The sequence below is a fragment of the Chelonoidis abingdonii genome, chromosome 1 (genome assembly GCF_003597395.2).
Source record: "Chelonoidis abingdonii isolate Lonesome George chromosome 1, CheloAbing_2.0, whole genome shotgun sequence".
Classification (NCBI taxonomy): Eukaryota; Metazoa; Chordata; order Testudines; family Testudinidae; genus Chelonoidis; species Chelonoidis abingdonii.
Genome location: NC_133769.1, coordinates 104,269,172 through 104,276,881, shown reverse-complemented (window position 1 = coordinate 104,276,881; position 7,710 = coordinate 104,269,172).

Below are 7,710 nucleotides of genomic sequence, written 5' to 3'. Positions count from 1 at the left end.
GGAACTAACATTCTAGACTTTGTAGCAACGCCCCTCGAACCCTCTGGCATCATTAGCCCCTGTGCTAAAGAAAACCCTAAAGAGACTGCCTCAGTCGTAGCAAAAAAAATCCTGGAATATTGAATAAATATCCATAACTCCCAGACATGCGTTCCTTCAAAGAATTAAGATGTTGGGCCCAAGTTATGAATCTTTGCTAATGGGATTGCATATCAAGCAGAGGCCAATAAGAGCTGAGACAAGCCCTCTCCCGTCATGGGGAAATGCCAATCTCACCGGAGCGGTCCCAAGACCTGACGGCGAGGGCCTGGGTGACCCGGAGCTCGAGTTCTGGCCTCTTAACATCTCTTTTAGATTTCCCCAACTAAACCTTGAACAGCCTAAAAGACTCTTTGTACCATATATCTCTCTAAGCCTTTAATTCCACGCAGTAAGACATAAGAGTGACGTGTCAGTATTACAGACCCGGGAGGTCTGATGAGTGCAGCTGATTGTGGTCCCTAGGTTAGTCTACTACGGACGAGAGAAAAAAGTTGATGGTGGGTGTGGCTATGGGCAGACCTCGAGAAAAGATGGACATAACATATACGATGGACCTGGCAAAGCTAGTTTTGACAATCTCCCACAACCCTGCTGGAGACGTCAATTGCGCCCGATGCAACAGACTCGCAAGGAGGGCTGATCGCATATTAAATGACCCTTCCCAAGGGAGCCGCTCGCAGTTCTCTGTTTACTTCTTTTGCATTTTGACATATTCCGGCCCCACATGTTCTCAGCGCCACCGGCCTCGTCGTGCGACTAGTGCCGAATGGGATGTACCCTCCTCTTGACACATCGGTCTGCTTCACACCCTAATTTAGTTAAACCTAAGCACACCGGGATGTTCCTCCGCGCTGTGTCAAGTCTCTATTTCTACGGACATCCACCACTTGCTCCGTGGGTATAACTCCGCCCCTCTTCTAATCGCTTGCTGGGCCATCCCCCGTGGTGTTCTAGTTCCCAACCCCCCTGTCCCCAACCATATGGGAGAAATACGGTATATATTTTTCCTAGGGCTTGCACCGTCTGATCTTTCTCTAGTTTGTTGGCCTCACCTATTACTGTCGTACTCTTCCCGCGACAACTTTCCCTGCTTTTGCACCGGTGAGGCTATTGATCAGTCCGCTAAGAAATTGGGAACCCTAATGCTCCCCAAGTCTCTCCAATAGGAAGATAAGATACCCTTATACACAAGCTCAGGGTGGGCCGGTGATTACGCGATGATGGGGATAGAGGCAGGTGGCTCGCCGAGTACTGGCAATCCAGCGCCCAGACACTATCCGCGCTAGCGAGCCTGACACCGTCCCGGCCAAAGAAAGGTCAGCTTCTCACTCACCCACGACCTATATCGCAGGCACCTGATGCATACGGTGTGCTATGATTTTAACCTGATCGTTCATTCCCTTTGGGCTACAAACTTGCACCACCGCTAATTCCTCTTTCCAAAGACTCTGTGATTATGTGGTCTGCTCTGTCTAGCAGGGTATTCAACTTAGAGGTTCTGCCCAGTTTTTGCGGTGCCCCCTACCTCAATTGAATAGGAAGGGTTGGCTCACTTTTTTCGATTCTGCTCAGAACCTGGAAAAGTCTACTTGATGCGCACATCAGGCCCGCCCCCTGAGGGCGGACTAACTGTTTAAGGCATAATAAAAGTTGCTTAAAATGGCCAAACGAGTGACTTTACCTGTGACACCAGGGGTTCAAGTGAAGAATAACTCCCCTACGGCCCAAGTGGATGCTAGCCAAAAGTTGGCCTGCTTTCCCGCCACCCCATAGTCACAAAGACTGCGCCTTTGATAAGAACAGCGGTTCCAATTCTTTTTAGGCTCTCCTGCACGTGTGCATGGAAACCCGGGACGCAGTTACGAGGCACCATTTCACTGACCCCATACCTCTCAATCGCCTGCACCCCACACTAACAGACGTCACTGCCAGAAACACAGCCAAATGAGTTCCAGTTGGCCATTGCCGGATGAGTGTCAGAAGGCTTTCCCGCCGCTTAAGGCAACACTCACTTGATCTTTTATTGATCCCCTGTTTCGTCGCCTTTTCTGAATGTAGCTAAGGCCCCAGAACTTTAAAACAAACAAATCTAGTACACAGAGGCTTAGGGTGAGCGTGTATCTAGTGTGCCCGCTGTATCTTGTGGGGGTCTTTAATCCTGCAAGGAGAGGAACGGCCATCAGTCTTCATCAAACATAACATGATCCCTGAAGCCCTCACTCCACACTCTAGGTGAAGGTTATGCCGTGTTTCTCCAGCAAAACTGAGAGGGAAGGGAAAACGCCACTGCGTTCATCGTGAATAGAAGATTCGCTAAGCCCATTTATATCCCTGAAAAGGCTACACTCATACCTTTGGGTGATCCTGGCCTAGGGTGTTCCAGCTACAACATCGGACCATGTCTGCTCTTACAGTAAGATATTCATTATCCCAAATAGCGAACAACAAACTGCTTCATGGAGTTGTTATAGCCATCCTTCCAAGATTTGATGTTGGATTCAACATCGATTTCAGCGCTGAAAGAGCTTCTAAACAAAAGATAGAACAAGCTGATGCACCTCCCGTGAATAGTTTCTCCGAGATCACTGATGTTAACAAATGTCCTTGAATTGGGAAATCTTTGTAAGTTTACAACGAATCTCACAGTAACTTGATATATGTATCAGGGTGTTGCATGTGTATTTTTTTTTAATCTGTTTATTCTTAAGTTTGCTAGGAAAAATCTCACTGCCCTAGTGTGGTTTCAACACTGTCTTGAGATTTGGGGGGCCGTCGTCTAAACAGGATAGTTGTTAACGGGTTATGTCTCTTTTACCTGTAAAAGGTTAAAGAGCTCAGTAAACTGGCTGACACCTGACCAGAGAGCCAATAGGTGAGACAAGATACTTTCAAATCTTGTGGTGGGAAGTCTTTTGTTTTGTGCTTCTTTGTGGTGTTGTTGTTTGGTCTCGGGACTGAGAGGACGGGACACATCATCCAGGACTCTCCAACTCTTTTCTGGATCAGTCTTCATGTTTCAAACTTGTAAGTTATACCAGGCAGGCCTGTTAGTCCTACATTGTTTTTTTTCTCAACTTGTAATGTTGCTTTTTGCTGGAAGGATTTTACCTTGTTTGCTGTAACTTTTGAACCTAAGCTTGGGAGGGGGCCCTTCTGGTCTATAGGAATCTGATTTCCCGTGTAGCATTTTCATTCTGATTTTAGAGATAAAAAAAAAAAAGGTAAAAAATTAATTAAAAGCTTTCTTTTTAAGAACCTGATTTGTTTTAAGATCCAAGGGAATTGGGTCTGGACTCACCGGGGATTGGTGGGGGGGGGAAAGGAGGGGAGATGGTTAATTCCTCCTTGTTTTAAGATCCAAGGGGTTTGGATCTGTGTTCACCAGGGAATTGGTGAAGTTCCTTAAGGCAACCCAGGGAGGGGACAAAGTTTTGGGGGAACAGAGAGTGCCCCAGACACTGGAATTTTGGGTGGTGACAGAGTTACCAGATCTAAGCTAGTAGTTAAGCTTAGAAGTGTCCATGCAGGTCCCCACATTTGTACCCATAACTTCAGAGTGGGGAAAGAAACCTTGACAGATCCGAAGTACATCTGATATTCAATAATGTTGGGATCCACATTCTCATCTCATCCATTTACAGAGAACTATTTCCAACTGTATATTCTCTGCTTTCACAACTGGTAAATGTAGAGAATCAGATTTATTTTTAAAGGGACCTTCCTGAGTCAGTTCAGGGAATGGGTTCTAAAAAAAGGGAGAGAGCACAGCATCTACCCACTGGAACACTGATTCCTGGAGATCTCCATGCACTGATCCTTCCATGGATAACAAACTGGTTCTAAAGCTTGTCTCTCTCACCAACAGAAGTTGGTACAATAAAAGATATGACCTCACTCACCTTGTCTCTCTAATATCCTGGGACTGACACAGCTACACTACATACTGTTCTAGTTGTGATAGTCAGATAGGGCCTTCGCAACTACGAAGAATATGATCATTCTACCCTAGAGAGATTCTTCTGTCCTGGGAAAAACAGTTTCCTATCTCTATATACACTCCCCACCAGCAGGGAGTAGAATACTGAGATTAGCAGAGTGGTTCCTACACCCAGAAATATCTCATGTATAGTAAATCAATGTGGTGGGCTGCTGATCGGCCTTCTGCATCTGACAACGATAAATATGTCTATGTGCCATATGGTATGTGAGGAGGTGAATGACCACAAGCAAAGCTTGGTGTGGATGTCTTCCCATCTTTTCCACTGACAATACAAAAAGATAGCAACAAGAGAACAGCAGTGAAACCATTTATGCCTTTCTGGCTGAAATGACTACGGATCTCAAATTTGATTCTTAGCACTGGCTCTTCAGCTGTTTCTGTCTCCCGGAGGAGGTCTGCTACTGCAAACCCAATCCATCATCAGGGATCAGACAGATTTAAAGGGAACATTTGGAAGAAGTGATTATTACTCTGATGGACCCCAAAAGAGAAGTCATCAAATAGAATTTATTCTATTGGCTGATGCAAAGTCCATAGTTTAACTATCATGTTAAACAAGTGAAATACAGTACAGCCTTGAGCTCCAACAGGAGGGCTTCATTATGGGTGCATAGTAGTGTCCAAGCAAAAAGGTCAAGCAATATGATGTTCTGGGCATGTTCAAGAAAAGGATGTTTTGTACACATCCCAACATTAATTATTTCCTTAGGACAACAACCCTTATTCCAACCCTGCAGGATCACAGAGCATGACCTTGGAACTTCATTCTGCTCCTTACAACACTGTGCAGATGGAACCCCTGCTTTATAGTTCCTATCCAACAGAAGATGGCTAATATCTCCAATCAGATGAGTTCCTGGAAGGTGGAAGCTTTCTTTAGCGAGAGTCACTATTGTACTTTGAATTCAGACAGACAGTCCTCATAACTGTCACAGCATTCATTCCCTAAGTAAATTCAAGAAATATTTCTCCTTTTGGTAAGCATCAAAGTCCAGTCTTTAGCAGCAATGACAATCTCAGAGCACAGTAGTCATGTCTCCTGTATTGATATCCGCTAGACACCCCCATAGCCATCAATACAAAATAATAAAATCCTGGATACTAGTCATCCAGTCTTAGCCAATGGCGTTCCCTTTCTTTTGGCAGATGTCTTCTCCATGCCTTAGTGCCCAGGAGAAGATGAAGGATATACAGCTGCAGATTATAATCTACCTAATTTTGAATGTCCACATTTAAAGAAAGATCTCACTTCATATCCTGGAGGCTATGAAAATCCCACTGTAATGGATCTGTGGACCTTAGCATAAAGAAAAATTATCCATGCTTACCTGAAAATTTCCTTTCTTTGAGTAATAAGGTCCACCGATCCAGCCCACTTTGGGGACAAATGGATTATTCAGAATAGAGAGAGGAATTTATATCCAATTTTATTTGTTGTTGTTAGGTTGAATTTATCATGTGCAGTAGTAGGAAAAATCATTGTGCTTTTTCCTCAAAGTATAGAACATAATCTATAATTTAGAAAAGTAGATTTGAATTATCGTTGCTGTGGAAATTTTCAACGAAGGGAACTTCAGGAGGTGGGGCATTCCCTTGCTTCCAGTGACTGACAGGTCTGGTTCTGTCCCAAACTGCTAGCAAGCTGAGGTACCTACCATAGTGGATCTGAAAGAAAGGAAATTTTTAGGTTAGCACAAATACATATTCCTAATACTGAACTGTGCATAGTTTGTTCTGTAAATAAAACTACCCTCTATTTTTTTTCCTTTTTTAATATGAAAGAATAAGAGTGGAATCTGTCTCTTTTTCCCCTATACAGAATACATCTATTTAATATGACAATGTTTTAAAGAAATCAGAATTGCACAGTTAAGCCCTCAAGCAGGGAAATTCCAAAATTAAGGCTGAATCAACACCATTGTTCTGGGTATGCATCACAATACTCCGTCACATGAATGGTGATAGAATTCCTACCTGTTTGGTAAGTTGTTCTCCAGTTGGTGTTTAACACAACTGTAGAAACAACAGCAAAAAACCACCTTCTTTAATCTTGTCATATTAAGAGTTTTAAGTTAAGAAATTAACACTTCACTTGATATATACAGTCTTGAATAAAATATATTACTATGGTCCCATGGTTGGGTTGTGACATGCTTGACAATGGGGAACAACGGTTATGAATATACTTGTTGCTTTGCAAAACCATTCTCTCACAAATTACAGTTTACTTAGCATAGAGGATGCAAACATCCTCCAGTCCCCTGAGTACTGAAAGAGAGGACTATATCATAACACTGATTAGACTCAGACTCATAGACTCATAGGTCAGAAGGGACCAATATGATCATCTAGTCTGACCTCCTGCACAAAGCAGGCCACAGAACCCTACCCATACACTTTTATAACAACCCCTAACACATGACTGAGTTACTGAAGTCCTCAAAATTGTGGTTTGAAGACCTCAAGCTGCAGAGAATCCACCAGCAAGTGACCCATGCCCCACGCTGCAGAAAAAGAGAGAGAATTAAACAAGCAAGCTTCTTTGAGTCTCCTTTCCATAAGGCAGGTTTTCCATCCTCGGATCAATCCTAAGTAGCCCGTCTCTGAAACACTGCTCCAGTTGAAATCAATGCCTTACGTAATGCATGGGATCAGAACCAAGAACTGCACACAATATGCCAGGCTGGGTCTCGAACAGCGCCTTAAATCAAAAGGTACTGAACACGCTCGCTTATCTGACTTGCTGAAACCCTCGCCATGATCACCCTAAACACGAACCGCATGTGTGCTGCTTTTTTAACGGCCATATTTGCATTGGCGGTCATCAGACAGCCAGCTATCATCAACCAATACCGCAAGGCCCTCTCGCCTACTCCTTGTTGCCTTCCAAACATGATCCGTCCCAATATATCTAAAAATTCTTATTAATATCCCTAGTGCAATGACCTTGCAACTTTCACTATATATTTCATCATTACTCATACTCAGTTACAAGGTGGATCCAGATTCCTGTATATATCCAGCCTTCTCGCGTGTTTAGCAATACCCCCCAGCTTGGTTCCCCAAACTTTATAGACATTCCGCTCTTACAAGGTCAGTAAAAAAAGGTTTAAATAAGATCGTCTCAAAACCAATCTTGAGGAAACTACCACTAGTAACCCTCCTCAGCCTACATGATCTCTCCCTCAGTACGACCCGCTGGAATCTCCCCTAACCAATCCTATCCACCTTACAACTTCATATTCATCCGCCAGTACTTCCATTTAACTAACAGTCCCCATGGAAGTCCGGTCAAATGCCTTACTGAAATCAGGTAAATATCTACCGCATGTCCTGGTGTCCAAGTATCCGCCCATCTCAAAAAGAGTCAGTGGTTGGCACCATCTATCCATTAGTAAATCCATGTGCAATTCGTCCAATACCCATGGACCTCAATGTCCTATACATCTCCTTAAAATTTTTTCGCAAGACTACATACTAACCAGACGTTCAAGCTAACAGGTTATATTACCCGAGCACTTTTTTTTCCCTTCGTGAAGATAGAAACTATGCTAGCAAACAACAGCGTACGGTACAACCCAGAGTTACACGATGCTTAAAAATCTCGCTAACGGCTCGCAATTGCATGCGCCAGTTCTTTAAATATCCTTGGATGGAGATTGCCAGCC